The sequence below is a fragment of the Motacilla alba genome, chromosome 12, assembly GCF_015832195.1.
Source record: "Motacilla alba alba isolate MOTALB_02 chromosome 12, Motacilla_alba_V1.0_pri, whole genome shotgun sequence".
NCBI lineage: Eukaryota > Metazoa > Chordata > Aves > Passeriformes > Motacillidae > Motacilla > Motacilla alba.
The window spans coordinates 4,796,085-4,819,994 of NC_052027.1; the positions used below are offsets into that span (position 1 = coordinate 4,796,085).

General features: G+C 46.5%; 1 protein-coding gene across 1 annotated transcript in view; it reads left to right on the top strand.

Moving 5' to 3' along the window:
* Positions 1-10,739: 10,739 nt before the first annotated feature.
* Positions 10,740-23,910, top strand: part of FRMD4B (FERM domain containing 4B) — a 125,030-nt gene continuing 111,859 nt past the window's right edge. The window contains exon 1 of the mRNA XM_038149016.1: positions 10,740-11,001. The gene's annotated coding sequence lies outside the window, so the exon portion shown is untranslated. The remainder of the gene's footprint in view (positions 11,002-23,910) is intronic.

Genomic DNA, 23,910 nt, shown 5'->3' on the forward strand with positions numbered 1-23,910 from the left:
GGACACTGGGGGGCTGCAGAGGTGACCTAGCAACGAATCAGAGACATTCCCTGGTGACAAACGTGAGGATGTAAAACACCTTTACTATCTGCAGAGCCAAGTGAGAGGGGAGAGCAGGGACTCATATCTCTGCAGCTGTGTGCTAAATGAATTACAGGGGAGAGTGAGGGAATAACACTGGAATTAAAAGGCTTTAAGAAAAGATGGAAAGTGGCAGCTGAGCCAGGAAGGCAGGATGGAAGTGGAGGGGTGTTTACATCAGCCAGCAAAGCATGGGGGATGCTGAGAGCAGGAGGGCTCCTCAATGCCATGAAGAACTGCTCTGTGGAGGAAAGATAGCAGCACAGCAGAGGCCATACTGGGGATTCCTGCAGGAATGCTTTCCAAGGAGGTGGGGGAGAAACACAGAGATGTTTCTCTGCTATAAGGTAACCTAACTCCAATGTTTTTAGTGGAGTTGTGCCATGATTCAGCCTGCTGCCCCTGGGCTGCTGTCAGTGCTGGTGCAGGAGGAGGGAGATGCTGCAGCTCAGTTCCCAGCACAGGCAGGGACATCAGCAGCTTTGGTCTGACTGGTTTAGTTCAAACTTTGGAAGGTATGGAAATACCAACCTGCTTCAATCTCAGTAATTCATGGAATTATTAGCACAGCTGGATGGCACAAGTGTCCTGGCAGCTGCCTCAGCAGGCACTGAGGGTGCCTGGCTTGCCTGACATCCGCCCCAGAGATTATTTAAATAAATTAATGGATTGAGCTGGATTGTGCTGATCCCTTTATATTGGCATTGTGGGCCATCAGCTGTCAACAAAGGGAAATCTTAACAACGTATTTAAGGTGCTTTGATTTTGTGGGTACAGCTGTCAACAGCACTAAAAAAACACCTTCTGTCACAAAATTAGAAAATTGCGCCCCAGGAAACAAAATGTTCAAAGGCCATAACAACCATTCCAAACTTTCCAGTGTGGGCTTAGCACTTATCTATTTCAGGAGTGAGGGGAGAGGTCAGGGGGCAAAACTAATGAGAAAAGGGTGCTGCATGGGTTAATCTTGCATGGAGGGGCAAGGGGATGGTAGAGGAGATGCCCATTCCAGGAAGGAATTGAGAGTGGACATCCCCTGGGACCAGGGGTTAAGGCAGGAGTGGGTGCAGGGACCTGCACTGACATCTGAACACAACATGAAAAATCACCTCTTGCAGAACCACTTGGCAAGTGGCTGGGGAAGCTCAGCTGTGCGAGCCAATTTGAGCTCAATCAGTCTGTAAGAAATGGAGAGATAAATCAACACAATAAAACACAGTGCAGAAAACCTGGAGGCTCTTGGGGCATTGGATCATTTGGCATACTGGGCTCTGCTGGCACTCCTGGAGCCACTGAGGGTGTGCAATACAAGCAGCTGTGGAGAGTGGCTCCCAGGAATGGGAAATCCTGAACAACCAGATGAATCTATCCCACATTAAACCTTTCTTTGTTGCCTGAAATGAGGTGAATTTTCCCTGCATGGACTTATTTACAGCACTGCTGTGCCATTTGACAGCATTGTTTCCACTCTGCTGGTCCCTGTCAGAATGCCCCAGGAGCATCTGAAACATAAAAATAAGGAGCACCCTCATCTCCCAGCAAACACAGACAGAGCTGGCCTGTGGTAGGGCAGGAAATTAAAAAATTCACTTTGTCATCTTCCAAGTGTGGCACGACCTCTGCATCATGGGAAGAAATCTACCCCATAAGGTTAAATCACTGCTTATCTACTTAATGTCAATCAGACATTAAGCAGATTGACCGGGAGAGTCGATTTATTTATTTTTAAATGAGAACCCAAACAACTTAATACTCCTTCTTGACTTAATCTGCTGGCGGGCCGGGTATCCAATTTATTGTGTTTGCTTGTTTGTTTATGCCTCTCTTGGCCTGCTGGTTCCTGTGGGAGTGGATGTTCTGTAACTGGGCTGTTGTGGCAATGGACGAAACCCACCCAGAGATTACCCTTGCTCTGTAGCCCTCTGCATTGGCTGCCCTGATTTTAGCAGCAATTTTTAAACACAGGCTCCTGTGGATTATCCACTTGCTCTGGTGAATGCAAATCAAGTTGCAGTTATGTTCAAGATACAACAATTTCCATATCTGGAGAGTGAACAATTATTAATGGGGAAAAAGTAGCAAAGTGGCACACGGGTGAAGAACACTGGATTTGGGAACCTTTTATGGCTTAAGAAAGCAGGAAATGTAGATCTAAGATGGCATTCACTAAACACAACCCAAACTGTTCTGATGCTTTCACATGAACTTGTCATTTTCCAAACTGTAACATGTTATGTATACCTAAGAATTAAAGCTGATTTAATACAACTGTCGCCCTGAAATGAAGGACAGTGAGTCACCACCTCACTTTTAGTCCTTTGATCCAGGTTCCTTCCATGATGGGTGCAGATAAAGGAGGTTAAAGAGGAACCAGCAAAGAACTGGTGACAATTTAATCACTGTGGTGATTACCAGGTGGTAATTAAAGGCTTGCTGCTGTGAGATCCTTTTGTACCTTCCCAGACAAATTTTATACTGGTAGCAGATAAAGTTTTCTGAATTTGCAGGGTGGGATTTACAAAATTTACAATTTACAGGTGTAGGAACCCAGGTAACTCAAGTTTTAATGAGGCAGATGCTTGTGGATAATTCCTGGATGCCCTGACACGTTGTGGTCCAATCACAGATTTTGTTTACACAGCATAAAGTGTACAGGTGTAAATGCAGACATAAAAATCCATCAAAACCAGTCTTCTGTGCTAACTTGCACAAGCCAGAAAACAACAAAAACTTCCCTCTGGCTTTAAGCACTCTTCTCAATTGCAGAAAGAGAAGAAAAGAAGGCTGACTGACTCAAGTGGCCTCACTGTGATGCCTCCCAGCTCTGTGAAGCACTTACAGTGCCCTCAAGTCAGAGGTTAAGAATCAGAGCCGGCTTTAAGGTTTTTGCCTGATGCAGTCTCCTGTCCCCCTGCCTTTCCCATACACAGACACCTTCTGTATTGTCCAAATCCTCCCTGCCAAGCACTGTTCTGACCTCTTCTGTCAACCTGCTGGACCTGGGGATGCCTACACTGTCATGAAGCAGAGATGAATAACTGCAGAAAGTGCAGACTTTATTCCTGCTGTGGAAGGGGATTTAAAATCCCAGTATGAAATCATACAGAAGCGGTTTAAAGGGTCTCTGGCAGAGCTCTGATTAGCCTTAACCTCCCTGAGCAGCCCCACCCAGTGCTCCACCCATTCCCATGGGCCAGGAGCCCATTTAAACTCTGCCAGGACTGTTTCACTTTTCAGTCATGTTGGAGGAGCAAAGCTGTGTCTGGAGTCTGCCCCAGGGAACCAGCCCCTTGGTTGACCATGGTTCCATATCCTCTCTGAATTTGCTTCCTGAGCTCCAGCTGTGGCCCTGCCCTGTTCAGGTACCCAAGGGCAGAGCCTTGGCTGGCAGCATCCCTGCTGCTGTGGTGTGATGCTCTGCACCATCCTCAGGGACCTGCTGGCCCTCTCTGCTCCTTGATGTTCTCTTTGCCAAAGGTAAGATCACCTGTACCATGTTCTTCCATGATAAGCACTTTCCTAATTTATTCTTTAGCCTCTGTAGAGAGTTTTTGCCACCACTGCAGTGCAGAAATTAAATTTCCATTGTGTCTCCCTGATGCACCGTCTGGAGCTCAGCTTCTTTGGCAAGCCTTGTTTTTTTTGTTGAGGTTGTGTGGGTGGGATTTGATTCAGAGGATAAACATGCTGCTGAAGTGTGGCTTATGGGAGCTTTACCATAGTAATTTCTACTGGGATTTTTTGGGGGAGTTATGGGAGCTTTACCATAGTAATTTTTACTGGGTTTTTTTTACACTTTATGTGTGGCTTTATCTTCATGGAGCCACATGACAGAGTCATGGAATCACAGCTGAGCTGCATGATGGACATGTCTGTGGGCTCCGTCCCTTGATATGTGGAGGGGCTGAGACTGTGTGTGAGTGTAATTGTACAGTTCACTCATTCACCAGAAGTCATTTCAGAGTAGCCCTGAAGAGCACTCTGGAGGCTGGGAGAGCTGATGGAAGGTCAGCAAGTTCATTTTCAATGGGTCACAGTCTGAGCTAGGTTGCATTACTGAAGAGACAGAGCAAATCTCATGGGCTCAATGTCATTATTTCTCCTTGACACCCCCATAACAAAACCCTTTGGAGCAGTTTCAGCTCTTATGATCAAATAAACAGGATCCAACAAGCAGGACTGTGTTTGTCAGAATTATGTCCATTGACCTCTGGTAATATTTTTAGCTGGTTAAATGCCTCTAGTGTTATGCTGGTTTTCATCTTAATGTGTCTTCCTAGACTGGCTGGTGGAAAGGCAAAACAAAAGCCCTCACATAAACCCTCCATGTAGCCATCAAGATGTGTCTGGCACCCAGCAGAGTGGCTGTGCTTCTGGTTTATGGCTGGCCAATGTGCCTGGAGATACAAGTTCAACTGTCCCATCTATAAAAGCCTTAAGCTCTGTCTCTGATATATGAAAGCCAAAATAAGGGTAAAACAATTCTTTTCTTGAAGCATCAGGAAAAACCTGACAGCCCTTCCCTGGTGATCAGACAAAATCCCAGGACAATAAAGTGGTGGAGAACAGGGCTGTGCACATTTTAAAATATTCCGTAGGAAGAGAAGTTAAGAGGTGAAGTGCTGAGGGCATAAACAGCATTTTGGAAGCACCTTTTCTGCCCTGCATCCCAGAACCAGCTCTGGGGCTGTGCGTAGTGGCTGTCCCTGCATCCTGCCCTGCCTATCCTTGAGAGCTGAGCCTGCAGCCCACCAGACTGTCCTTTTATGAGCCTCCTCTACTGCTGTGGTCCATGCTGAGGGTGATTGATCTTTGGGTCTCAGGTGATGCTCACAATATGAAGCTTAGCAAGGACTGAAAAGGAAACTAAGTGAAGTCCTGGAGGTATTTTGGGCTGGAGACACACAGAGGGAATCTGTGTGGGAGAATGGATTTGTGAGGTGGAGAGGGACTCGGGAGGGCAGCTTTTTGGCTTGTCAGACTCCTCCCCTTTCTCACTCTTGGCTATTTCCATTTATAAAGCAATAAGGGAAGCTGCTAATACTGATGTATAATGCTAGTAATGTGCTTCTGGATCTCCTGAGGAGACAATGAGTAGTCCTTTTTTTTTAATACATGGTGATGTCTCTAGATCCCCTTGGCACTAGAAGGCCAGCTTTATCCACTGTTTGGATATGGAACAAATTGGGGAATTGTTTTTTAAGTGTATCTTTTAAAAAACCTAATAAATACTTCAAATCATTCTGAGTGCACAGGTTTATCAGGAATATCAGTGTAAAATCTTTTTGCCATTTAGAAATAAGTACACAGAGCTGCAGAGGAATGCTCAGAAGCAGAATCTCAGGAAATGCTGGATGCAATGCTGTGGTGGGGGGAATGCAGGGTGGCTGGACTGACAGGCTGTAACGAGCCACTTTGTGTTTCTTTCCCTTTGGTAACCTGCCTTTAATTCTATGGAAACAGGAATAGGATTGCTGAATAATGAAGTGGGAGAAATGCAAGAAAAGCCCAGCAGATTGTGCTGTCAGCCATCAGAAAAAGCATCATTTCTGTCAGAACAGTTTAGTGATAACAGGAGCAACACCCATGCCTCCCATGAGGGGATTACTGCTGAACATGGGGTGGAGGTCTCTGAGAGCATGTGTAGGACCTGGCTGTGTTTCTTGTCCTTTTCTCCTGTTGAACTATGTTTTGTTGAAAAACACTGGAAAAATTGGGAGCCTAGACATCTAAACTTTGGGAAATTCTTTGTGTCCTTCTGCAGAGCTTATCTGCAGTCTCTGAGCTCAGCTGCTCTCAATTCTGTGTGTAGGAGACAGGATCTCGTTTGCAATACAAACAGACAAAACGGGGAGATGGAACAGGTTATGGAAAGCTGAAAGAATGGAGGTGCAGGGTGATGGCATGGGTAAAGCTCAGGCTCACTTAGTCAATTTTCATAGAATCACAGAAGGGTTTGGCTGGAAGGGAGATGAAAGATCCACTCATTCCACCCCCTGCCCTGGGCAGGGACACCTTTCTCTAGACCAGGATGCTCAGAGCTCCATCCAGCCTGGTCTTGACATTTTAGGTCCTTAATTTTAGGTCCTTAAAGTTGAGTGAAGGCCAGAAAAGACCATCACAAGTCTCTCTGTAACATGGGAGACTAAAACTGGCAGTGGGAGCTCGGGTGTGTCAGACTGGTAGGAGAGAGCAAATTACCAGGACTAATGGTATTTACAGTCATTACCAATTCTAATTGCCTTTATAGTATTTGAGAAGAATATCTGTGAACAGAGCCACACTTAAATGAAAAATAAAGATTGTGCAGCAATATTGAAGGCATAATTAGCAACCTTATTTTTTCCCATGTTTAGGTAATGCATTTATGTAGTTTAATATGTTAGAATGACATCAATGTAGGTAAATTAAGGCAAAGGGTAACTCAAATTATTTTAATGCATTGAATTTATAATTTAATATATGTGAGTTTGACCAAGGAGTTTTTTAAAGCACCAAAAGGAAACAGTCAGGAAAATGTGGTTAATTATTGTGGACAATACACAAAAACCTACACCTGAAAACAGAGCAGGAGTTGTATAATGGTGCAGGCATAGAGGAAGACACTTCAGCTGTGCCAGGCTCTGTCAACCTGGCTGGTGCAAATATCAGGAGTGCACTGGTGCCCCAGTGAAAGCTGAGATTAAGCATCTAACAAATGTGTTTGCTGAATATGGACCTTGGACCTGAATCATGACATCTAAAGTTGGCTTTACAAAGAGCTTCTCAGGACTTGGAGCTGCTGGTGTATTTTTATAACACCACTTTGTGTGCTTTGGCAGTTAAGGTAAATGACATCATTTTGCTCTATCTTTCTGCATTTTATTTACCTCATTTCCTGTTCTAAAAATACACAAATTTGACTACTCAGTGATATGAATCTGAAAACAGAGAAAAGCCAGCAACCCCTTGTCTCCTACGATGTTCACTTAAACCACATCACACCCCACAAACAGATTCTGCTTGCAAAAGGTCTTGATGAGGAACAGACCCGAGGGTATTATAGAGAAGCAGAGGAAATCCCCTCCCATCCTTCCTCCTTTCCTTTAATCTCCTTTTGTTGTGGAGGGAGGGTTGTGCTCAGGAGTGACCAGGCTGTCATCCTCACTGAGCTCTGCACAGCCACCTGAAGCTCTCACTCCAGTCCTGGGGGCAGACAAATGGGAAATCAGTTTGCACAAGTGGAACTAAGACTTGCTGACCAGCTCAGCAGACCTGTTCTGAAAGGCAGGGAGAGAAAAACCTTATAACTGGAAAAACGTCTTAGATCAGAGCATCCAAATTTTTATTAGGCCTGAACAGCTTTTAGGATCTTCACATTCTGGTTTAGATTTGTAGTACAACAGGTGGCTTGTGGCATTCTTGTAGCTCCTGTGAGGTGGCTGTGGGAATTTGGAGCTGACCACTGTCTATTTTGAGTTGTTTCTAACATATTTTGTGCCCATACTGTAAAGGTTTATGAACGTATTTGAAATGCCACCACTTGGATCCCATATCCCATCCAAGCTGTTTGCTCTCATCCTCTTCTGGAGGTTTGTGCTCCATCTCAGGTGTGCAGCTCCAGCTTGTGAGTGCTCATCTTGATGTTAGGATAAAATCAGCCAACTTAGCTGAAATCAGCACTAAAAGCATTTGGAGCTAAGCAATATGATTTTGTCTGCGAGTATATTCCGGTTTTTTAGTTGGGCTGCAAAGAGGAGCCTCCAGTCATGGCAAGTGGTTTACTGCTGGAGTGATTATAATCTTTTTCCAGCTCCAGAGGAACATGAAAGATAATTTTTGGTGTCAGAAAAACAGCAATTCTTCCTCCTACATCCTCCAAAAACTGGATACCTGCTGGCTGAACGTTGGCTGTGCAGAGGCCATGAAATACAGCAAGTTTGTGCCTCACCATCCCTCAAGTGATTCCTCACTTTAGGATCTGTGTATGTCTGTGCCAGGCTACATAAACAGCTTGTCTTTACTGGGGTCTCCCAGAAGAATGCTGTGATGGGTTGGACTAGCTGTTCATTTAGCCGGGCATTGCAGTGTTCATCCTAAATAATAAATGATACCCACTCTGGCAGTTTGTACAGATTAGCAGCAGTGGAGGATCTCAGCAGAGAGGCAAAGTACCTTTTAAAACATTAATATTCCTTCCTTGCTGTAAAGGGATTTTGGAAAGAGGTATGGTCAGAGCTGGGTCTGCCTTTCACATAAGGAAGGTAGCATCAATTCAGCCATTTTTCCCAATCCGACCCATGTCCATAACCTTTAGAGATTTACTTAGGGAGTTGATATCCAAAAAAAATAATGTTTCAGGGCTAGGAACGCAGGGATTCTCTTTCAGGCTGCAAATCCTCAGGAAACAGATACGTGCATGTGTTGACTAATAGTGCTGCAAAGCATTCAGTCTCTGGAGTTTTGAACTCTGTAAATAGCTGTTGGACAAGGAAGGCAAAAGGACTTTGTTGTTGAGTCTCACTTTGAGTTTTGCTCCCCGTTACGGACCAGAAATGGAATTTCTCTCCAAACCTGAGGCATCTGTTGTGAGCTGTAGTCTGAGCTAGCTTGGTTGAGAGTAGAAGAAATTCTGTGCCTGGCTGTGAGGCCCCAGGCAAAGCACATCTTCAGGTTTCTCTCTCTGTCCTTCACGTCCCTGTCTCTCTGAGCTGTTGCAGGTTTATCAGACACCTCCCACAGCGAGGCCCTGGTGTGGGTTGGTGTCTCAGGGTGAAGTGCAAAGCCAGCAGAGGTTACTCAGCTGGAGAATTTTTGCCCTGCATTCCTTCATCAATCACACTGGAAGGTCTTCTCTGCTGTTGTGCACTGCTATCACTCATTTTCTACATGTATTTTGTTCAGGTGCAGCAGCAGTATTTTCTACAAGCTCTTGATTTTATTATAATACAGCTATAAACCAGATAAAGAGCGTTTATTTCAGCCACTATAAATATTGGCTGACCTTTTCTGCTCGGAGGAAGCTTGCTCCTCTGCCTCTAGATTTTGATTTAGGATTATTTGTGGAGGGCAAATGGATGCATACATCACATCAAAATATCTGTCAGTGTAATTTCCCCTAACGAAGTATTAGATGCAGGAAGGAGGGGATGGCTGAAGTAGTAGGCAGCGATTTCTTGTGATATAGAACAATCTTTTCAGGGATATTGCATAGTAGTTGTTCATCTTCTGCAGTACAGAGCCCACTGGGAGTTGGTGGTTGATGGTATCTGGAAATCGGATAGAGATGAGACTGATACAGAGGTATACATAGCTAAAATAATGTTTGGTATGTCTAGGGAGAAGATAAACTTTCTACCACATGAATGTGCAGGAAACTTGTAGTAAAACAGGCAGAAGGGAGCTGCAGTGAGCAGACAGTACAGGAGAAAGCTGTGGATGGTGATGTACAGTACCTAATGACCTAAAGCTGTCCTTGCATTGCTCTTGACTTGTGCCAGTTTGGAGCAGAGAAGGCCAACGATGTCACCTTCCTGGCAGTGAGAAACACCAGGGATCACTTTGCAGTGCCCAATCCACAACCCCAGAGGAGCTTAAGGGAAGGAAAGCCCCAGAAAAGTCAGATGGCAGCAAAACCCAGGCGTTGGGGCCCTGGGGTGCAAGCAGTGATGAGGGAGGAGAGGCAGGAGAAGGAGCATCATTAGCATGATTGATGCAGCGAGTGCCAGCAGAGCACGAAGAGATCATTGCTGTAAAATGGCATGGGTGAGACACAGCCAGGGAATGCTGTGCAGTGGAGATGGAGATGAATGCAAAATACGTTCGAGAGTCAAGCTGTGTTTATTGCTCTGCTTTCAGAAAAGCACCAGGTAGTCTGGCACTGCAGTCTGTAGATGTGATAAATAGGAAGACCCTGTGTTTCTGGGGCTAATAACCATTATTTGATGTAATTCAATTGCCATGAAAAAAAATATCTCATTTTCCTAGGAGACTATTGTAAGCCTCTTAATTTTGTTCAAATGAATGAACAAAGACTTGTGTGATTCCTCCAAGAATAGCAGAGTACTCATTCATTGCAAAATGTTATAGTGAATTTCTTTGCTACACAAGTGCTGTTTTAGCTGCAGTGATTTGTTTTGTGGCATATACAGAACTCGCTGTGCTGCTGTTTATTGCAAACGGCGAGCCTGGTTTATAGCACCGCTTGCCAGCACCTCCAGTTGATCTGACACCCCCCAAACAATAGCCAGGCTGCGATTCATTACTTTAGGCAGCTCATTTCCATATGGTAATGAGGAACCCGTTTGGAACATACCAGCATGGGTATTCCTGAACTCATCTTATTGTTCTGCTTCGCACCGCGAGGATGACAAAGGCTCCTTACGAGCAGAGGTAGCTGGGTTTAGGCATATCCAGCCCTTTAGCATTGCCCTGGAGAAATCCCCATCCATCACCTCGGAGGACGCGACACACGGCTTGTGTCGGTATTGTGCCTTGCGGCCGGGAGCAAAACAAAGGCAGGGGAGGATCCGCGGCGGCTCAGGGGGAGCTTTCCCGGGGAATTGCCGCTGGTGACCACTCGTGTTCGTGGCGAGCGGGGCTGGACCGCCCCTCCCGGCGCGGGCTCCTGCTGAAGTTGAGGACGGGGATGCTCTAAGTTCCCGTGTCCCCTGCGCTGCGGGGAGCGGGGGGCACAGGGACAGCCGGGCGGGCAGCGGCCGCCTCTGCCCGGTCCCCCCGCGGCCGGGGCGGAGCTGCCCTCGCCCTCCCCCTGCTCGGGGGGCAGCGGGGCCGAGCCAAGCCCTGCCCCGCCGGGCGGGCGCTGCGGAGCCGCGGCCGGGGCCGCCGCGGGTGGATGCGCGGGGGAGCGGCGGCGGGGCCGGGCTGGGCTCGGCCGGCAGCCCCCTCCCGGGCTGCCCGCAGCGCGGAGCCCCCGCCAAGGTAAGGAGCGGGGGAAGGAAGGGCGGTGCAGGAATAGCCGTGCTGGCATTGTTCTCCGGGCGGGATGCGGGTCCGGAGGGTGATGGATGCGGAGCGATGTCACAGGGTGACGGTGCGAGCGGGCACATCCCCGCGCGGACCGCCTGGTTCAAGTTCGGGCTCTGCAGGAGCTCGGCACCGCTAGGAAAAGCCAAGCCGGAGTCTCTCGGGGAGGGTGAAATTCCCGATGGGATGCTGTGATGGGCTGGGAATCGCCGAGGGGAGCTGCTCTCGCTGGGGCGATGACCAGCACCTGGCTGTGGGGGCTGAGAGCATCCCCAGCCTCGTTCCGTGGGGCATCCCCAGCATCTTTCACTCCGCCAGGCAGCGCAGACCCACCGGTGCGGGCATCTGCCCCTTCATTCCTGCGGAGAAAGGAGCCGAGCAGCGCTGGGCTCAGCCCGGCACAGGGTCCGCCGGGGATGCGGGCAGGCAGTCGGGCAGAAATCCCTGCCTGCGGAGCGAGGAAGCCCTTCCTCTGCCTTTGTTACACTTGTTTCCCTGCCCGGCCTGGCCTCGCATTCTCCCTCTTGCCCAGAATAGCCCCTTTCCCAGTATTGTTCTCCGTGTGTTTCCTCTCGCCTCCTTCTTCCGCCCGTCCTTAGCGCGGGTTCTCTGCAGACCTGATACCCTGACAGGCATCTTCCCTCTCCCCTATGGCATTTTTAAGTCCAGATCTACCTACTTTGAGAAAATTATCCTCTTTTTTTTTTTCCCCTTGAGTGTTTGACTTCCATTCCACGGGTTTAAACTAAATTGAAATTAACTTCACTTAGGACCTGCTGCATAACAAGGATGAGATTTCTGTCTGCCTGGCACTTGCTATCAGTTTCAATTACACTGTGTGCTTTCAGACTGGGCTTTCTAACCTATGATATAGAATATAATTTCTAACCTATTATATGTTATAGAATAAGGTAATATTTTACCTTTGACCTCGCTGCTGCCTTTTTTATATAGATGGGACTAGGTGGGTCCTTGGCTAAGTGAGCACAGCCTTGATGAATGCAGCTGAGAACTGCTAATGTTGAACACATCGCTCCTGGAAACAAGTTTGAGAGTGCCAGAGGGTGAGATGCAGGGAGGGAGCAGGTTAGGAGCTTTTTAGAACAATGTCTCCAAAAGGGTCCAGCCCTCACCTTCTGTGCTGTGTTGGTTTTCAGGCACAGATCCATATGAAAGTATTTGTGTCTCTGCTGGAACCGGGCAGAGCACAGCTGCTGCCAGGGGGGCTGTTGATTTTTCCTTTAGGGGATTGTGTTCTTTAAGCACTGCCTCTATTTAGAGTTTTGCCTAATGGGAAGCAAAGAGCAGCTGAGCTCTTTCTTGTAACTTTTGCTGGATTCCCAATAGCTGCAGTGAAGTAGTCAAGGCTTTAATCAATTTTTACTTGGCTGTAACTTGGGAAATCTTTGAGCAGCCGCAGGGGCACTGGCTGGAGGGCTGGGGAAGACTGCAGTGCTTTAGTTATGCCTGCCTCATACAGAGGCAGGAACATATGTTTAGGAAAATGTACATATTTTCACTTGTGTTCTCTGCTTTTTAAAAATTGCTTTCCTGGCTCTGCCCCTTTTCCTCCTTTTGAAGAGCTTATTTGTAGAAGTTACCAGTGCTTGCCTTGGAAAGATTTATCTTTCCTGCACCAGCATGGATTTCAAGGATTGGTCTGTTTCACAGGGAGATTCATCTTCCTGATTCCCTTGGACTTGCATGGGTGCAGCCACATCAGACTTGATCCTTTCAGTTTGATTCTGCTGCACTGAACATATAAAAACCCTTGTTAAGTTTGCTCCTCAGTCCATTAGAAATATGCATGTCATCTTAGTAAAAAGAGATTGTACAGAAACCTTTCAGCGTGTTAACAAGCCCCGGAATTCCATAATTATGAAAACATGACAGGAGTGAACGAATTACTGAGGTCTAAGATGCAGGTGACCATTTTTCTGTGGTTTCCTGTGGGAATGCTGGGGTTGTGCTCTCTGAAACTGGGTGTTTTCTGGGCAGGGAGATGAAATTGTTAGAGAGATCCCCAGAGTAAAGGTTGTAAATGCACCTCAGCTACAGAAATAGTGGCTCTTTCCTAGACTTTGTGCTATAACATAAAAAAACAGAACTCCACGCCCCGCCTCCGACTGATTTTTTCAGTGTGTGTTATCTGGCTCAGTCTTGTGACAGTGTGGAAGTGAAGTGTGGTGTGAGAGGACTCCTGTGAGTGTGGCTTTGCCACCACTGTGGGATTCTGCTGATGTGGCCATGGCTGGGCATTCTTGGTTCAGGCAATTCTGCTCGTAGTTTCTGGTAATTAAAGCAACAGAAGGTAAAAAAGGAGGCCCACTGCAGGGCTCACATGATTCTGAAAGGGCTCTTGCATATTTTCTGTATCCTATTTTCTTCCTCCAATGCTTCTTAGCATTGAGTGAATGGCAGGGAGGAGGGAGGGAAGGACCTGGACAAATGGAGTATTCTGGGATCCAAGAACTCTGTTCGTGCCTGTTGCACCTTCCCAGGGAAGTGGTGGGCCAATGTGTCAAATCCATTTGCAAGCAGTAGTGTAAATTAAAGCTAGGGGATAAGCAGGTTAGAAGGTTAATGAGATGTCTGAACTTAATTGATTTTCCATACAAATTGGCTATAATGTCTTTTGTTTGCTTTTTCCCCCTCCCAGGATGCTGTGTTAGAGCACTTACATGAATATGAAGAGTAGCAAAAAGGGAGGGGAGGGAGTCGTGGCTGTTTGGAAACCAAGGAAACTTTGGTTGTACTCCCCAGAGTGGGCTGATGTGTGATTTTGGGCACAGGAAGGTAGCTCTGAATTGGCACCTTGCACCCCTGTGTCTTCTGGGGCTGGGTACCATGGGCTTGGTGATTGCTGAGCCTTGCACAGCAGTGTGCCCTGGCTGTCAGGCAGAGCTGCTCAATCCCAGGGTTCAGGGAACACTTTTATTTAGATGTGGTGTTGCACAGGCCAAGCTGGGAAGACCAGTAGAAGAGGAGCTATGATTGGTGTTAAAGGATTTCTGGGTCCTGAGGTTGTCAGGTGGCATCCCCAAGAGGGTGGCACTACTTTCTCTAAGCCTGGCCTGGCTGTAATATCCAGAGGAATGAAGCTGCAGGGGCTGTTGACTTTATTCATCTGACTGAAAGTGCCTGACTTTATGAGATCATGCTCAGGCCACTAATTTTTGGACTTTTCTGTGCAGATTTTCATTCCTATTGGGAATGTATTTGAGTTAGTGGTTGGAGCCAGTCCAGTTCCATGGGTGAGAGGGGCTGAGATCCTTCCTGCTCGCTTGGCTCCTGGACAGGGCTGGTGCTGCCAGAGCCTCCTCCAGTCTGTGCTGGTTTCAGGTGCCAGGTCCAGCTCAGGAGCAGCAGCAGGCTCTGCCTGTCTGAGGTCTGAGCTGGTTGGCACAGCCAGCCCAGAGGAGTGGCACACCAGGACAGGAGCCAGCTTTGGTCACCCCTTCCAAGGGTGCCACGGAGAAGGAAAGGCATTGTGTGTTTTGTTGTGTGACAATAGAAGTTACAGCTCTTGAGTTTGTTTGCTGAGAATCATGTGGTTAAATCACTTTTCAGTCCTTTCCTCTTGGATTATACACCAAAACATGAAGAATAAAATAGCAAATTCTCTAAGGGGCTAATACTATGTGTTGACTCCTGTTGTGTTTATTTCAAACTGGATTATCACAGTGAAACAGTTTTGGTGCTTAACATGGAAACTGATTGCAGAGTGACTGTGAAGAGTTGCCTGCAGACAACAGCTTTCATAAAGCAGCTGTATTTTGATTTAAGGGATTCTGAGCAGCTGAGGACAGCTGCAGAGCACACCCCACTGCAAGGGAGATAAAGAAAGATCAAGGTTTTTAGACCACCATATCATCACAAGAAGGACGGATGGGAGGCTTGGGCTTGGCACCTTGACGTTTGTAATCAGGCTTCAGATAAACCAGCACATGCCATATGCTGCGAGATTGGGCAATACTCAAAACTATTTGCTGAGAATGACTCAGTCCAGAGTGAGGGCAGGAAATCGGTGGCTGGGCATCGTTTACATCCTTATCTTGTGTATGTCACCAGCGGTGACAATGTGTGACGGTGTTTAGTTGTGGGAACAATTCCTTGGCCAGTTTGGACCGTGCATATCTTACTTTTTGAACAGGCTGAGCAATTTGCCTCCAATGTAAGGTTGAAAACCCACGGGCAAAGCTGCTATTGTTTGGTTGCAGCCATTTCAAAGCATTGAGCTTTCCTCTTGCCCCAAGTCATAATGCATCAGTGCTTTCAGCAATGGTTAACAGTTCTGTGCTTAAATGATATAGGTTAGAGAAAGGAGGGATTTTTGTTTTCTTTAGCTATTTAAAGCAACACAACAAACATTTAAACCACAATTCCTTCAAAATTCTAGTAATTTTTGAAAAACATAGAGTACACATTGAATACATGCAAACTGTAATTTTGGTCCTTTGTTTTCTGTGTAGACTATTTACAGGACAGTGTCAGGAAAGGAAATTCTTTCATGTGATGGCCTCTTTGTTTAGAGCCTAAACTCTCAGTAGGTCAGCTGTATGCAGAGCTGACAAGAGCTTTCAGATTTTCTTCAGTTGTCAAAACTTCAGTGCAGGAGAAGAAGGATGCTGAAGGGGTAGAAGAAAATACAGTTCTGCTGGGGTTATCTGTCAGTTTAACAAATTCTTATAAAAACTCTTGTCCCAGGGTGTTTGCCAGCATGCCCCAGAACTCAAATGTATGAAGGCCTGAACCAGCCAGGCCCTTCATTCCTCTGCCAGGACAGGACTGATCACTGCCACACTCCTCAAGTTCAAAGCTGAACTTTTTCAGACCCTTTAGGTATGTGTGTGATGGAGTTATTGAGCCAAAAGAATAATTTCAGCTGCTGCCTGTTGGCTTTGGAGAATGCAGGTGATCAGTTACTGCAGTTCTTGATCAGCAGTGATCAGTTCCAGTGCTCACAGCCTGGCCAGGCTCTGCTGTGTGGCCGTGCCTTCCCAGTGGGAGATGGGCATGTAAAACCCTTTAATATATGTAAGAAATGTAGCCCTACAGTTTTTCTCATGCTAATGTCTGAGCTATCTTTAGTTCCTTTGAGAGTTCCATAGGCTGGTTAATCTCCCTGTATATAAATCTCTTCCATACAATTAATCCTTTATTTTTTTCAGATCCCAGTGTAGGGGAAGAGATGGTTTAGAAACAAATCCATTTACCTTGTGTTGCATTGGAAACCAACCCAGTGTACTTGAAAGCAGAAACAAAGCACATACACAGACACATTTTTCTGCATGGTCTTGGTTATTTATTGCTGTGTGGTGTCAAAATAAAACATCTCATAGAACGTTTCTGTCTGCAAGGAACTTCCCAGGAAAGAGACTGCTTTCAAGGCTTTCAGTCCTGAAATTCCTATGGAAAATCAAGCAACAAAAGATGCAAAGTTGACAAAATCTTCACCCTTCTGAAGCGAATGGGAATCTTAAAAACCAGAATTTGGCCTGGAGTTTTAAATAAGTACCTCACTGGAATACTATATTTAATGTGCTTTTTAAGAGATATGAAATTGCAGCTTTACTGAAATACCAGTTGCCAGGTGTTCCAGCTTTATGAATAAATGATCTGGCTGATTTTTCCCCTCTTTGAAGTGAAGGATAAGATTAGGAAACAGATGCCTGGAATATTCAATTATTTTAAAATAGTATGTTAAACAGATCAGCAGAAGTTGGACATCCTTCCCTTCTTTCCCAGCCAGTCCTAGAAGCACTTGGAGAGGCATTAGAAGTATTTGGGGACAGAGACCACTTTGTCTAGTTTGGAAAGAAACCTGAAAGTAATAAAAATAATCAGTGGGTATTTGTGGGGAGTGTTTTCACTTCAGTCAGCCTGCCTTGGCCCTGAGAACACAACGTAACACACAGAACACAAGAGCAGAGGCTGTTGCTTTGTAGTCAGAACCGTGGAATAATTTTGCCTGGCCAGTCTCATTGCACTCTGTGCTTGGATTTAATATAAGGAAGGAGTACAGGATGATGGATATAGTGGGAGGATGCTTTAGAACAGGAGGAAAGCTCAGGTTGGGAAGCTGGAGAAGGGTCTAGAAGGAGAGGAGAGCAGCTAGGCAGCGTCGTTGTTATGGATGGGGCATGGCACAGAAGGAGGCTGCCAGCTGAAATGCTGAGACCACAGCACACTGAGGGGTTTTGTGTGACAGAATCTCTCTGGAGGCATTGCAGTGCTAAATGAGTAGGTTATGGGAACACAGGTCCTGCATCCATCTCCACAGTCCTGTTTGGATGTTATGGAAAGCAGATGTACACATCTGGTAGCTGTTGTGCAAGGGGCTGAGTCCAACCAGGGAAGAAAGCAGTTCTTGTAAAGGTAAAATGTCTTATATCTCAAAAGAGGGAGGGAAAAAAGTAGGGGTGTGTGTGTTTAAGATTAAACATTGACATGCTCTGTCGTGGTGTTTGTTTCTGAAGGTGATAATGATGGAAAAATGTGTGTCTGGAGCTTAGGAGGATCTCCAGGCTGTCTCTAGTGCATGGAGAGTGCTTCTTACTTTCTTCTCACACTTTATCCCTACTCTGTCTTAGTTTAGACTTCTGTTCCTCGTTTAGAAAACAAACTGCAAACCCCTCTGGATTGCAGATCCAGCAATTTAAGCATATTTAACTCCCCAGACACCGAGTTCCCTCTTGTGCATAATACCAAGGAAGTGTCTTTGTTTGCAGGAATGCTGCCTGACAGCAGGGCCTGGCTAAAAGCAAATTCTAAATGACCAAAATCTTAATAAACTCTCTCAGTAACATGACTACACCACACAGGAGAGCTGCACATGGAGCAGAACTGAGCAGCGTGGGAACTGTACAGGGATGTGCTGCAGTAGGAATCCTTCTAATGGGGACCATATTACTCAATTTTATGGTAAAACAGACCAAGTGTTTCAAATCGCTTGTTTCTCCTCCACTGTCAAAAAAGCTTAGCAGAGAGCTCATAGAATCTAACATTTTAGCAGCTAAAACACAACTGGCATTGATTGTAAGCATCCTTGTTAGTGGGTTGGAGAGATGTGTATGTATTGTGTAGCTAATGCAGATTCTGAATGCCTGGACTTGGTTCATCCTCCTCGCTTCCAAAAAATTTTTTTTTAAACCAAGGCAACAGAGTTTCTTCTAACTTTGCTGTCTCAAACACCTTGAAAATCAGTTGCATCTTTTTCTGATTTAATGGTCTGTACTGTTGTGTAGAAGAGAAAGTTTGCAGAAGTAACCTTTCCTAAACCCTTCTCCAGCCCCACCTGATTTTGCTTACATGGGAGGCAGAAATGGGAAGCTCCAAGGAGGTGTGTGCTTGGCAGCTTTGAGGCTGATGCATTACCTGGCACAGAGTTATGTGCTTATCTGTCAGTATTTCCTAGTGCTGACCGTGTGAGCCTGCCTCTCCTGGCAGCAGCAGAACTCCTTTTCTGTGTTTCTGCCTTCATTGCACTTACAAGAAAATCACTGTGAGTATCTGCTGGAAATGAGAGAGGAGTTCATCTGATGATGGGTTTCCATCAGTCAGAGGGTGAAATGAAGTTGAGATGTAATTATGTTGTGTTGGGGCATTCAGGAGACGCCAGGAAGCTTGGCCAGCTGTTTCTGTAGGTAATGGCATGAACCTGATAAACACACCAGAGTCAAGGCTTGTTCACTTTATCCCTTAGATGATCCCTGATTATCACTGGGGAAGAACACCATGGGCTTCATCAGGTCAGCCTGGCAGTGAAGGGAGGGAAGAGAGGAGGGGTGTGGGCATCCTGGGGGTTACTGGGATGATACAAGACCTTGCTTCTCCTGTGCGACCCTTGCTCACCTTTAAGGGTTTTAGTGACCACTGCTTTAGTACCACGCACAGGAGTGTTGGTTTTGGATGCACTAGGAGTGGTCTTCAGGGATGGAGATTTCTTGATTGTCCACCCCAAGTCAAGGGAGGATGTGGGTCAAAGCTGTGTGGGTGTGTGGTGGGTTTGGAAAGGAGGAGAAGGGTCTTTGCTGTGTGTATAAATCCATCTTTAACCCTGTCTTGGAGTACTTTGAAGGTTTCTTGCTGTCTGGAGTTAACTTGGCTGATGGCTTGGTTCTTTCCACTTTAAACACAGGGAAGCTGGTGTTTAGACTAACTTTAACCTCCTCATTCTCAGCCTGAACCTCTTTTTTAAACCCAGCCTGAGGAGCTTTGATGCTTAATGACAGAAAGTTCTGTTAGCAGTGCATTAACATCTTGTCTTTCAGTAGTTACACCCTGTCAGAGCATCACATGCTTGTTGGGGCAAGCTACACCTCTTCTCCCTGCCTGAGGAATCCCTTTCCCTGCTCCAAACTCCTCCATGATACTTGAATGGAGCCTGGGCTTTGCAGCAGCTGAGACACAAATGTTTATTCAGATACATTTGAGTGTGTCATCTTTGCTCTCCTCTCCAGCATAGCTGCGTGGGATTTCAGTGGCACTGGGAGTCAGACTCCCAGCTTGCTGTAGCAGTTGTTGTCTCCAGCTCTGCTGTTGGAGTGCAGAGTGGCAGGGTGTGCTGTGTGCCAGACTGTGTGTCTGCCACTTCCTCTGCACAGTTCTACTTGTTTGCTTTTGCTTCTGCGTGCTGGTGGTGCTCTGTAGTCCTGTCCTCCTAAAATAAATTGTGGTGGAAGGGGAAAAAAAAAAAAAAGAACACAACAAAACCCAATCGAGTGAGAAGAACCAAGGGTGGGACTGAGCTGGGGAGAGCAGGCAGAGGAGGGAGCAAAGCAAGCAGAGTTCAGTGAGGGGCAGCAGGGTGGAAATGCTCCAGGGAAAGAACTGCCTGGCACTGCACCCTTAGAAACTCTCACCCAGGGGGTCCAGGTGAGTGAAAGGTAACCTGAGATTCGACTCTGGCCATTGTTGTGCTGAGAGGGTGCAGTCCTGCTGCAGGCTTGGGGAGAAGAGAGGTGCTTGCTTTTATGGCTCTTTATATCAGCAGAAGAAGATGTGTCATTCCTTGCCCTTACTTGTGCAAAAACAGGAGGATGAGCTTGGGAGATGTGTTCTGTTCTCTCAGCTGGGGAAGCTGCAGGGAGAGATGTGGCTGCCCAGGGTGGTAGGCTGCAGCCTGGGACTTGGCTCCTGAGAGTTTACCAACACAACTCCTACATGATGAGTCTTTCACAGATGTGCCTTATGAAGGCTGCAGGCTCAAACCTCTGCTTTGAGGTGCCAGTTGCATTTAATTTATTTTTTTTTTAATGTGTCAGTAATTTCTAAGTTGCAGTCCAGCCTTTTAAATCTTGGATGCCTGGAGTCCCTGATGAACTGAGGTGTGTTGGCCTAGCCAGGTGTGTTGTAACAGCTAATCTTCAACAACAGTGGGCATTCTTTACTCAGTGGTGGAGCAGCTAAGTGCCTTCAATGCACAGCAGGGAGGTGGGAGGAAGCAGAGAAGAGGAGGAAGGTCAGAAACTACAGTCTGACCCAGCTGTGTTGTTCCCCACACCTGCCCAGTGCAGAGCAGTGGGGTCTGGCCCTCACACCCCCAGATTTTAGGTGTGAGCTTCCCTTTACCCACAGGGGTTTGTATCCTCAGGCTGCAGAGTGGGGCTGTGCACAATTACCAGAAGTCAAGAGGAAATGGCCAATGAGCTATTTGCAAAAATGTAGATCCTGGTTCCTTTCTCACAGGATTAGTCTTGGAATCAGGAGGAGGAGATGGAGCCCAAGGAGTGAACTCCAGTCATTCCCGTCTAGAACACTCTGGTGGGTCTGACACAGCATCTGCTGGAGGTACCACTGCCTGTGCTGCTGGGATGTTCCTGCTGCAGCCTGTTCACCCTGCTGAAAGAAAGTCAAGCAGATTGTTTTACACAATTAACTGTAGAGAATAAGGGTAAAAATGGGATATTTGTTTCCTCTGAGCACCCTACAGGACAGCAGGGCATAGGGTGTATTTTACAACCCCGTGTGCTTGTGCAGGATTTGGTACTAAAGGGCTCTTGGTGCTGCTTCACCAGGGTGCCAAGATCATCAAGTGGTTAAAATGGATTTTCCTGGCTGTTTATCACTTGTGCCTGTCACCTCCCTCTGCAAAACCTGTCGGGGTAAAAGCACCACTGTGGGTACCATGTGAGAGCAGCGCTGAGCCTCAGGAGGTGCCAGGTTTGTGCTGCAGGGGTGTGAGTGAGCTCTGGATGGGAGGGGAGGGGGGGATCTGTGCCTGGCATCATCTCCAGCTGGTCCACCCAGCCCTTCCCAGTCCTGTGCCCTGGAGCCAGCAAACCACAGGGCCTCTCCCAAGCCTGGGGAGGGGGCTCAGGGCTCCCAGAGCAGCCAGGAGTGGAAATTCCTGTTGTAGAGAAAAAGATGTCTGATAACACTCTAGGTACTGCTCTGCCCAAAGCAGCTGATAATGCTTTTGGAAAAGAATGAAAGGTTTGGGAGGAGGAGGAGGGGGTGTCTGATGAGGAAGTTTGTAGGAGATGAATGATAACACCTGTGTGCAGTCTGCTTTCTTCCTCGGGGGCTAAAACAGGTGGAAGATTTGCTTTCAGCAGCAGTGCCCATCACCTCAGGCCAGAGAGACTTTTCATGTCCTGTTCAGTCTCTGACAGCACTGGCTCTTGGCAGGTTTTGTCTGGGTTCTGGAGCTCTCAGGGTCAGTCCTGATGCTTATGATGTTGCTTTAGCATCATTTACTCCCCAGAAAAAGAAGGAAAGGCCTTTGGAATTAGCTCATCTTAATTCTAGGGTGGTTTTTTTTTTATCCTGAGGCATTCTGCAAGTCTGCAAGCCTTAGTTTGTGGAATGTGAGAGGTGGTCCCCAAGGCTTGTGACTTGAAATTCAGAGGTTAATTCTGCATGGAATATGAAAGATATTTGTGCATAGGGAGCAAAATCATGGAAAATTCAAAACAAAATCTTTCTGAGGAGTGTTTTTGAGGAGCTGAAAAGATCTGCTTGAAACGTTCACTTGGTTTAGGTGTCTCTTATGTGAGCAGGTTCTTGTAGCTCGTGTAATAACTCAAGAGTCAATGAGTTTAAGGGCTGCAGTTCTGAGTCGAGGGGCTCCTTACTGCTCAGGCTGGGGCTGCAAATGAACATCAAAGAAAGAGAGGGGGTTTGCACAGGGCAGTGCAGAAAACCCATGACAGGTGTTGGATGGGGCAAACCTGCAGGCAGGAGAGCTCCTTGGTACGCGGTGAGGAGGAGTGATAGCACAGAGAGCTGAGGAGGCAGGTCCAAGCCAGCTTTGGGGATGCTGTGCTGGGGAGTTCATAGATAAAAATCCCTGCCAGGCCCCAGGATGGCCTGAAAAAAAAACATGGTTTTGGCTTGAAAAACCAGCAGGAGTATTCAGGGCAGAGCAGAGGCTTTGAGGTAGGTTAACCTTGGCCCAGCCATACTGACAGGATCCAGGGGGTGGACTTTTTTTGTAGTTTTAATGCAATTCCTCAGCATTAGCATCTCTGTCCTAATGACTGTCTTGGGCTGTAAGAAATATATTTGTATTTGTGACAGTGTCCATGTGTCACTTAGCTTCTGGGCTATGGTGACTTTCTTTTTCTTGAGACTGGGGGTTTTTTGTGCCTGGTATTGTGCCTAAGCAGGATGTTGGGTAAGGCTTAGCACCTTACCCTGGTGGAAGGAAGGATCCGAAGGGATTTATTGATGGTGCTTTGTGCCCTTCTCAAGGACAAAAGGTTTTAAAAGTTTTGCATTTGCCTTTTCACTGGGCAATTATTTCAAGCCAGCAATTTCTCTGCAGCTGTGACACCCATGTCCAAAGGGAGGATGGGGAAAGACAGGAAGAAAAATTTAATTAAATTCAAATTTACCACTGCCCAGTAAATTCTCAGGACTAATATGACACTAATATAACATTAGCAATGCCTTCATTACTACAAATCATTGCTTTATTTCATGCAGGATACTTTTTTTACCTGTAAGAACCTTCTGGCATGGTTACAACTCCCCTTTTGTCTAAATAATACAGTTTAGAACAACCATTTACTGGGATAAATGTGTTCACTGAGGGAGATTAATTGTATTGATTGCCAGAGCACAAAATCAGTTGTGTCTTTGGCTTTGGTGAAAACCAGCAGCAAGGCCATAGCTGTGCTTTCAGACTGTCCTGCCATTAGAATCCAAACTGTTTGTGTGAGCTGGGCAGGAATGTGCTGGTATTTACCCCAGTTTTGAAGAAGACACTTAGCAGAGGAATGTGCTCTGCATGCTCACCATTCCACTAGGAAACTCTGCATTTAAAGGAAACCTCAAGCAAATATTTGGAAGTCCAGGAGGGCTTCAGAGGGACAGAACATCCTCCAGATTTTAGGGAGGGCAACTCCTCCTCACACATTCAGTTGTGTCTTGCAAGCTCTGTCCCAACCCATGCTGCTACCTGGGTGGTTACAGCAATCCTCTTCATTTCATTTTAATGTTTGTGTGAATACCTGATACTCAGAATGGGATTAGCAGAGGTGAATTGCTGCTGAAATCGGTAATAACAGAAAGCAAACCTGTCTGACAGCATCTGCCCTGTGATCTTCAGAGAGCAGGTAAAAGGATCCTTAATTAACTTTTTGCCAGGGTGGGGTAGTGTTTTTGAGCAGAATTCATTTGAGAAAGTTACAGCTGTGAATTGTTGTTGCCCGAGTTAGAACAGCCTAATGAATTGCCATAAATTAGCTCCAGCCTATAGGGAATGCCGTGTTTGAGGAAAAAAAGCTGCCAGGATTGCTCTAGGCTGAAGGGAGGGAGCTGACTCAGAGAAACTTGTTAAAGGTAAAACAAGAGTGTGGTGCTTCCCAACTGTTGTCAAAACATTTCCAGAAGCTCTTTGCCCTGCTCCTGTTTGGC